The 9,863-nt window shown below is 35.0% G+C and overlaps 1 protein-coding gene across 2 annotated transcripts in view; it reads left to right on the top strand.

Annotated features, from left to right (window-relative positions):
• The window catches only part of LOC107560149 (transmembrane protein 91-like), a 25,615-nt gene that overhangs the window by 1,010 nt on the left and 14,742 nt on the right, over positions 1-9,863 (top strand). The gene's annotated exons all lie outside the window — the stretch shown is intronic.

Here is a 9,863-nt window from a genome sequence, read left to right on the forward strand (position 1 = left end):
ACACACACACACACACACACACACACACACATATATATATATACATATACACACATTTTTTTATAAAAATGTACAGGTTATAATATTTTCAATTTGCAAATATTTCCCGTTTTTAATAGACATTTATGGATATTTACTCGCTGAAACTGTACCAGTGTTGTCCAGTATATTCATACCATACAGTTTCTTTATGGGTGTTCTGGGTGTAAATGCTGTCTTTATCTGCATTCCTCTTTGGATGTATAATATTTCATGTCACATCCTGGATAAGCATTCAATTTTGCTGTGCAGTTATTCGGACCTCTGACCTGTTCTCTTGCTGCTCAAAGCACACAGCAAGATTTCAAACAATCCTTTTGATTTCTGTTCACAGCTGGTGCTTGTGTCAAACAAGTGCAATCAAAAATTGTGAAGCCAAACTCTTCTTTGCCTCTTGCATGGCATGTAATAATATTTCTGGCAATCATAACACACACAAGCTTTGCCATTATTATTGTGTCACGGACACAAGGACGTTGTTGCTCAGCAGTACATGGGCTGGTTTGGACAGGGACACACTTTCTGCTATTGTTAAGGAGAACTGCTGCGGTTCACATTAGCGAGAGACATTTCTTTTGTTAGTCACTGTATCTGCAATCCACTGTTGCCTCTGTAGTGATTCATATAGTAGATGCTCCCAAGAGATTGCAGGAATAAATTAATTCCCATGTTTAGATATGCATCAAGACAGTTACTCAAAGTAAAAAATATTTCATGTTTACTAAAAAGCAGGAAAAGTGAGGCACTCTATTCAGTTTGCTCCTCCCCCTGAGGCACCCTTCACCCACACACAAAGCATTAAATTTGGTCAACAAATTATACTTCCACATTACAATAAAAAGGAGATTACGTCATGACATATGGTCTTGTGCGTTATTATCCTTAAAGTCTCTGTGCACCCCCTCTGATGCATGAATCTCACTAGTACTAATCTAAACTGTCCTGTACAGACACACACACACTACAGCTCTTCTTGTTTATCAGCACTGTGCTGTCACATGCAGTGTGTTGCCATATTCCCCTGCCTGCTGCATGCTGGTGAGATAACCTTTTACTTAGCTTGAGTAATAAACAATTAGCCGGTAATTATATGCGACATGTGAGAGGAATTCTCATTTGATTAGATGTGTTCTCAGTGATGCAGAGCATCTCACAGACAAGTTGTCATATTTGTGTCTGCTGTATTGGTATTATGAAGTGCAAAGAGGCTGTTTTTAGATTACTTGTATTGTTAAATATTGCATGTATTGCGAGTCAGTGAGATGTGCGCTCTCTTCATGTGTGTGTGTGTGTGTGTGTGTGCGCGCTGTGGTCTCTGACTCAGATGATGGAGGAGAAGGCCAGTAAGAGGACAGGCCACTGAGAGCTCTTTAATTCTTTGCTCTAGGTCTGTTTCACACCGCGCGCATAAGCAGCATGCAAGAGAAGCTGCCGCAGGATCGTGTTGTGCTTTCACATAGTGTAACCAAATTGCATTCTTGTAATGTAAATATCGTTAAATTAAACATAAATAACGTAAATGGTTTCTAGGTTACAACTTTGAATATTTGAAATATTTTTTGAATATTTAATAGTGACTATATGGTATTATATATAATAGTATAGTATAGTGAAGGACTACACTCACTACCTATGAATTCTGACGCATCAGAAAATCACGTGTATATATACAAATACAAACTATATAAACAATTTTTATAATTGATGTATATATAAATAATAAATAGCTTCTTAAATATGTATTTGTGTGTGTGTATATATTTGTATTTACAAATATATATTAATGTATGTATGTATGTATGTACAGTATATATATATATATAGACATCACAAAAAATTATCTCACACACACACACACACACACACACACACACACACACAGTATATATATACCACATATCACAAAAATTATTCTTTTATAGTTATTGTTTAATAATATAAAAACAATTTAGCAAATTTAAAATTTAGCAAATTTCACACACACACACACACACACAAATTGCTAATTTGTTTTAGATTTTATTTTTAATTAATGATGTCATTTGCTGTGTTTCATGGGGGCACATGCCCTAAAAATGTCAAAAAGACATTAGTCGTCTATATGGGCCATAAAATTATCATGAAATGTAAGGAGATGGATCATCCATATGATAATTAATCTACACAGAACAGAATTCAAATGATCAAATTCAGAATTCAGAATATCAACGGCTTAATTCATCTATGGACAATTTCAATGCGGCGATGTCACTGACCTATAAACATTTCCTGCTCGTCCTCAAACTATTTCCAAACAGTAACAGGAGGTGCTTCAATCATTAAACACGGCTGTCATAACATGTCGTTATCAAAATGTGGACCTTTTTGGATACTCAGAGGAAGTTCTCAGAAATAAAAAGTGTAAAACCAGAAATGCGTTAGGACCATTGCGTTAGTTTGTTATTGGTCTATATAAAATATAGTCAGTCAGACAGTGTTTGTGTGCCTGTCACTGTGTGCGTAACTTTTATCAAACTTTTTACTCTGCATTATTTTATGTTGTTTCATAAAAGCCAACATTGAAAAACATTGTGTTGATTTATAGGTTTATGGTTCATTTTCAAGTTTCAACTCAAAAATACAGTTTATTTATCTGTATTTAGTATACTAATGTAGTGAAGTTAAAGTCATAAGTTCCCAGAAAAAATAATACTCAAGTAAAGTACTTAGTTACTGTCCGCCTCTTACTGTGTGTGACAGAATAGGCATAGCATGGAAACTATACTTACAGCTAAGCTTCTGCTACCAGTGTTACGAGGGCAGCATGAATAATGTAACCTGTTAATATCTGTCTGAAATAAATGTGTCTGCAGTGTGAACCTAAGCTTGATCTGAAATATGTTCCCCTACCACATCCAACTCGAGCATCAGCAAAACAAGCCTGGATTCCTTGATGCACCATCATAAGCCTTTTAATTTATAAAATGCCCTCTAGCAGTGGAAAGCTGCTTGTGTAGTACAGTACATACACCTCAACGTAGAGCTGGAAGTGTAAGAGCACAATATGCCAGCAGCTCTGATTGATCGTATTTTGCTCCCTATGCACAGCACAGCTATCGTGTTTTGAAGACGTCTCGGTTAACAAGCACTGGCATGAGATAAAAAGACCCATCTCACACCAAATGAGAATGAAATGGAGGTCTGAACCAGTGGCTGTGTCCGAAACTCAAGGCAGCTGCCTCACTGTCCAGTCAGTTGGTGTCGAAACAGGCAATGTTTTCTGTATATAGGTACCGCTGAACTGGAACATCACGTGCATTTGGGAACGGAACATGCACTAACCATTTTCCCAAACTTGTAAGTGCTTATAAACCCACTGCAGACAACAAAAGACGAGCTTCAAGGGCTCCCCGTGGTTTTCAGCCAGAATAAAAGCTTGATGGTTTAATGTTTGATTTAAAATGTCTTAAAATGATTTAAGACAGCCATAAATATTATTATTATATTATTATTTATCTTAAATATTTCACTGTAAAATAGAAATATAGTATTTAATAATAATAATAAATACAAACATTAACAAAATAAGAAATATTAATAAATATACATACATACATATTGTAATATTTGAATTATAAAGTTTAATTACATTTAATTAATTTTTTTAATTAAATTGTATAGATTTTCCCCCCGCTTTTTTATTATCTGAAATGTCGCAATTCGATTTTCTCCCCAAATCATCTTAGTAAAAATGTAGACATAAAAATAGACATTATAAATGTATTTATTTTTCAACTGCTTCACTGAATGTCATTTTTATTAATGTTTGTTCAGTCAGCCTTTGAATTGCATGCCAGGTTTGCGAGATATCATAGGCAGCAAAGGATATCTATGTTGCCTTCAACAAACCTAATGAAGGCACCTCAGTCAACAGGATGTTATGCAAACATTGCATTCGGACATGCCTTGATGCTTTCCAACCTCTGGATACTGCCTGCAAAAGCAGCATTTTTCTTCTTTTGGACACCACAGCAACTAGAGCAACGTGCACAAAGAATTTAGACGTGAAACCAGAAATCAAACCCAAACAGAAGACATTCAGTGCAACTAGATGAAAGAAGTCCGTTTTTATCTTCACTTGGCTCTGATTTTCTCTCATTCTTTATTGTCACCAGTATAGATCTGTCAAGCCCTGGTGCCCTTTTCTACACCCAAGTGGATCAGCAAGAATAATGAGATGTCCCATTATAAACAGATTGCAGATAATGAGAAAGAGTCACACACATAGATGCAGAGAGTTCATGGCTCTTTGGCAAACATATAAAGTCTCAAACACAAACACACATCAGCTTGTGGAAGGGAAATGCCCCTACACTGTCTGTATATGTTCACTGTCTGTCTCCATCTCTCAGGCACAGCTGGTGTGGGGCACAATGGGGCCTGAGGGATGAGAGAAATCACCCAGCTAAGATATGTGCAAATGGCTCCTCTGAAACACTGACTGCTCTCGACAACTCAAGGGAGAGATAGAGAGTATCAGGGGAGAGAAGAGGAAATGACAGGAAAACGAATGGAGGACAAGGCAGAGGGAAAGTACTGCAAAAAGCCACTGACAAAAAGTACCATGGTATTACCAGGTTTTTGGATATGGTACCATGGTAATACCATGGTTTTTGGAAATGTACACTTCCAAAAATATTTCGGCCTAAATTGAATACTTATTTGAATCGCATATAAAATAAAATAAAATACTGGTTTCATTTATGACTGACAAATATGGATCACATTAAGTTTATTAATTTATGTAATCAAAGTGGATGGAAAAAATTATATGCAATTCAGATATTTTAATCTTAAATTTAGGCCTGAATATTTGAGTGTATACAGTGTCCATATAATATATGTATAACACGGTGATTAAATAATTTATTTTATACTCTATTCTTTTATTCTGAATTTATTTATTTATTTATTTAAGGTAGGTTGGGGCAAGTTGTCACATGTTTTTAAATGCTTTAAATCCATTAAAATATTTAGATGCTTATGGCTTAACTTCCAGATGCTTGGAAGTCAGCCATAGTGATGCCGATTTTTTAAGGGTGGTGATCAAACAAATGTAGGAAACTATAGGAGAGGAGATATAGGAGACTATAGGAGAGAGGAAACAACTATTAGTAGTTTCCAAAATGGCTGAGAAATGGGTAGCAAACAGTTGATTACTTACTTGAATGAGGGACATACCCCTTTGCATTCAATGCAATTTGGATTTCTTTCTAATCATTGAACTGAAACGGCTAATTGTTATCTTCTTGAGAACATGAAATCTAAACTTGATGGTGGTGGAGTAATAGGAGCAGTGTTTTTGGATCTAAAGAAGGCGTTCGACACTGTGAACCATGAGGTACTTCTTTCAAAGCTCACACTTTTACATTTTTCTGCTGAAGCTATTAAATGGATGACTTCTTATTTAGCAAACAGGAAGCAAAGTGTGCGTCTTGGTAATAGTCAATCAATGCACCGAAATTGTAATATTGGAGTTCCTCAAGGATCAATTCTGGGCCCTATCTTGTTTAGTTTGTATATTAATGACTTGCCGCTAGTCTGTTCATCTGTTAGTGTTCAAAAGTATGCTAATGACACAGTTTTATATGTGCATGCGAAAAACAAACAACAAGCAGCGAACATTTTAACTGAGGTACTGGTCCATGTTTCAGATTGTCTGAGTAACTCATATTTACATTTGAATATAAGCAAAACCGTTTGTATGTATTTCTCACAAAAACCGACAGTGATTCCTCATCCTGATGTATTTGTTAAAGGAGAAAAGCTCAAGGTTGTTTCCGATTTTAAATATTTAGGTGTAATTTTAGATTCCCAACTGACATTTCAAAAGCATGCCAAAAATGTAGCCAAAATTATAAAATTTAAACTTCAGGCATATAAGACCATGCTTAACAAAAGAAGCAGCAAAACTCTTCATGCACTCTATGATTTGTTCTCATATTACATAATGTTTTAAGAATCGATCACAAGCAAGCACAACAGTTTTAAAATCAACTGAATCTCTTTACAAACAGATGCTTAAAATATTTGATCAGAAGACTAATTGTTATCATTATTGCAATATAGTTCAAAAACATAATTTATTGAGCGTTGATAGTATTAAACATTTGGTTGATGCTTTTTTGATTTTTAAGATTTTAAATGGTTATGCACCTCCCCCTCTATGCCAGTTTATGATGCAGAGGGATAATAATGTCAAGAGCAACTACTAGAGGAGACTGTGCTGTACAGTTTAGGCGTTTAGGAGTAGTTCAAATTATTTAACATTTAAATATAAATTAAATAAATTGTTAAAAGCAAGTCATATTTGTAATCATGTGTAATTTTCCGCTTTATGATACTACCATTATTATCCTTAGTGTTTAATTGTAAATTATATTGTATGTTTATGTGTGATAATTTACTGTATTTTAGATTTTTAGGTTGCCTTTTTAAAATCTGGCAAGGGGCAACAGATGCAAATTAGTCATTGGGGCTAACTCTGGCTTATTTACAGTATTTTACTGTTGATTAATGAGCACTGTCCCTGTTAATAAATAAATAAATAAATAAATATTGACCAAAACAAAGGTTTGATGTTTTGTAATGTTACATTTATTTGTTTGTTTATTTATTTATTTGCTGTCTCATAAGTTTTTTCTGTTTAAATGTTGCTGAAAATTACTAAATATAGTCTTTTTACAGGCAAGTTCCATTGTGACAACTTACCCCATGACCTGTATCTTTTTTTCCTAGGCAGAAATTCAGAAAAGTCTTTCTTATATTAAAATGATGTGATAGTATCACCTCATAAATTTACATGTATTCATCCACTTTTATCCAAAGTGACTTAGGGGCCATTCACACAAAATGCATTTTTGCATTTAAAAACACAAGATAAAGGAAAGTGGAATGGGAAAAAAATGGCACAACCTCAACGTCCGTCTAGCACGTTTAACAATGGAAAAGCAGGTGGAATGCAAAACGCATTCTGTAAACTGCCTCTTACAGTGCACATCTGTGAGATGTACATCACATAAAATACCCTCACTATACCATGGTATAGACATACTGGTTTGTAACCCTGGTTACAGCAAGAACAGTGAGATAGAGAGAGAGAGAGAGAGAGAGAGAGAGAGAGAGAAAGGAGGGAGGAACAATTGGACTTGAAAGATGACTGATAAATGAGCTCATTTCCAAACACACGCACAAGCATGCTGGGATGTAAAAGCACCCCTCCCTCAGTGATGCTGAATTCCTTTTTCCATTCTAATGTCATTTAGGGAGGAATTATGTATCTTTCCATCCTGAGTATAATGTGACACTGTTGGGCTCAAAGAATTATTGTTCTGGAATTATCACGGCTCACTTATATAAGCAGAGACGTACAGCACAGAAATGACAAATTAGAGTTTGGCTCATTAATCACTGGAAGGGTTTCATATAGATCCAATCCTATAGACTTAGAGTTAATTTCTGTTAATTTCTGCAAAAAGCAGCTGTTCTCTATCATGCTTTGTTTCAGTCATGGAGGGTGTATGGTGAAGGGTGAGTGTACTGTGAGTGGGTCTCTGCGCTTGATATTGCCTTTCCACTCAGAATGACTCTCTTGTGCTATCAGTGCAATATCTGTCGTCCATCAGCCTGTTCATTGGCACTTACAGTAGCTGCTTCCTCCTGCTGCCATTTACTGAGTCTGGCCTGCATCCTCTTCTGTTTCTTATTCTGAAAGATTAAGACAAAGAAATGAATAAAATCTTAACAAATATGTTTTCCATTAACAGTGAGTTTCCTATATGAACTTTATCAGGAAAATGCAAATAATGAGTGTACAGAAATATTATTTTTTATAGAAATTGATACATTTATTCAGCAAGGGTGTATTAAAATCAATGAAGCAAAGACAACATGACAAATATTTCAATTTCAAATAAATGCTTTTATTCAAATTCTATAAAAAAATCCTGGAAAAAAATGTATCACAATTTCCACAAAAATATTAAGCAACACAACTGTTTTCAGCTTTGATAATAATAAGCTGCATATTAGAACGATTTCTGAGGGATTGTGTGACACTGAAGACGGAGTAATTTATCTTATGAAAATTTAGCTTTGCCATCACCGGAATAAATTACAATAAAGAATGCTTCAAAATAGAAAACTTGTGTTAAAAAAAACTAGAAAACAGATAAATTGTTTTAAAATTGATTCACAATATTATTGTGTTTAGTTGTGATCAAATAAATTCATCTCTGGTGAGAGGTTTAAAAAAAAAACTGACCCCAAGATTTTGAAGAGTACAACAGATTTCAGATATTGATTCATGCATACAAACACTATCAAATAGTATATGATTAGTAAACTTCAATTAATCATCAATGCAAAAAAATGGAAACACTGTTTATACATTGTTTTGATTGACCTACAAATATGACTCAACCAGTGGCATGAGTTTGAGTTAAAAATTAGTTTGACCAGTGGCAGATAGGGGGCATGTTCAAGAAACTTGTCTGGAAACATACAGTACATTTATTAGTTTATTTGTTTGTTTGCTTGTTTATTTGCTTACTGTATATTTATTGGTGATGCTAACAGTGAAGAAATTACTTAAAAACAATAGAGTAAAACCTCTTTTTCTTTAAAAAGCCCTGTGTTATTAATAAGAAATGTACATCCATGTTGAACACACATTATCTTGCGTGTTCCCTGTGATATTTTTTTGGGGGGGTTTGAAAGCACATTTATAAAGGGACACTGAGTTTGTCGGTTAAGTTGAAATAATGCTGAACAGGCTAAAGGAATCAAATAAAAGACAGGTCAGTAATAAACAGCGCAAAAAGAAGATAAAGTAGCCAGAGTTGTAGAAAAAAAAACAATGAAACGGAGCAAAAGAGAGAGAAGCGATTCTCTATAAATGTGCTGGTGCTGATTTGCTGTGCTGTCCTTGTAGAGCTCCGTCCAACTGAGCGGGTGTTTTATGTGTGAGGCAGAAATCAGAAAGGGAGGCAGGCTTGTAATGCAGCTGACAGCAGTCCTTTTATGGTGACTGGGTGGTGTTGGGGGGTTAGCAATAAAGCTGAGTGCATCTCCTCTGGAAGCAAGCCATCATAGCTTAAAGGGATAGTTCACCCTAAAATTAAAGGGGTCATATGATGTTGCAAAAAAGAATTATACAATTATTTTGTGTATTTGGTGTAATGAAATGTGTTTATGCGGTTTAAGGTTCAAAACACACATTATTTTCCACATACTGTACATTATTGTTTCTCCTCTATGCCCCGCTTTTCTGAAACGCGTCGATTTTTACAAAGCTCATCGGTCTGAAAAAGCGAGGTGTGCTGTGATTGGCCAGCTATCCAGTGCGTTGTGATTGGCCGAATACCTCAAGCGTGTGACGGAAATGTTACGCCCCTTACCATATTGTGATGCCCTGTCAGGCCGGAGCGACGAGACAAAAACATTAAAACCCATTATAAACGAGGCATTTGTTGCATCCAGTGGGGACATAATTATGGATTATAATGACTTATACTGTCTTTTTACGCGTTGCGTTGCGTTGCATTGCGCTACATAAACATAAAACCATGTCTGCATTTGTGATCGGAGAAATGACAAACAACTAAAATTATAATATTATTACAATTTAAAAGTACCTGTTTTCAATTTCAAAAATGTATATGTAAAAAATTAAAATATATATATATATATATTTAAAATGTAATTTAATTCCTGTGATGGTAAAGTTGAATTTTCAGCAGTCATTATTCCAGTCTTCAGTGTCACATGATCCTTCAGAAATCATT

Source organism: Sinocyclocheilus grahami, unplaced genomic scaffold (assembly GCF_001515645.1).
Source record: "Sinocyclocheilus grahami isolate Dianchi unplaced genomic scaffold, SAMN03320097.WGS_v1.1 scaffold712.1, whole genome shotgun sequence".
NCBI lineage: Eukaryota > Metazoa > Chordata > Actinopteri > Cypriniformes > Cyprinidae > Sinocyclocheilus > Sinocyclocheilus grahami.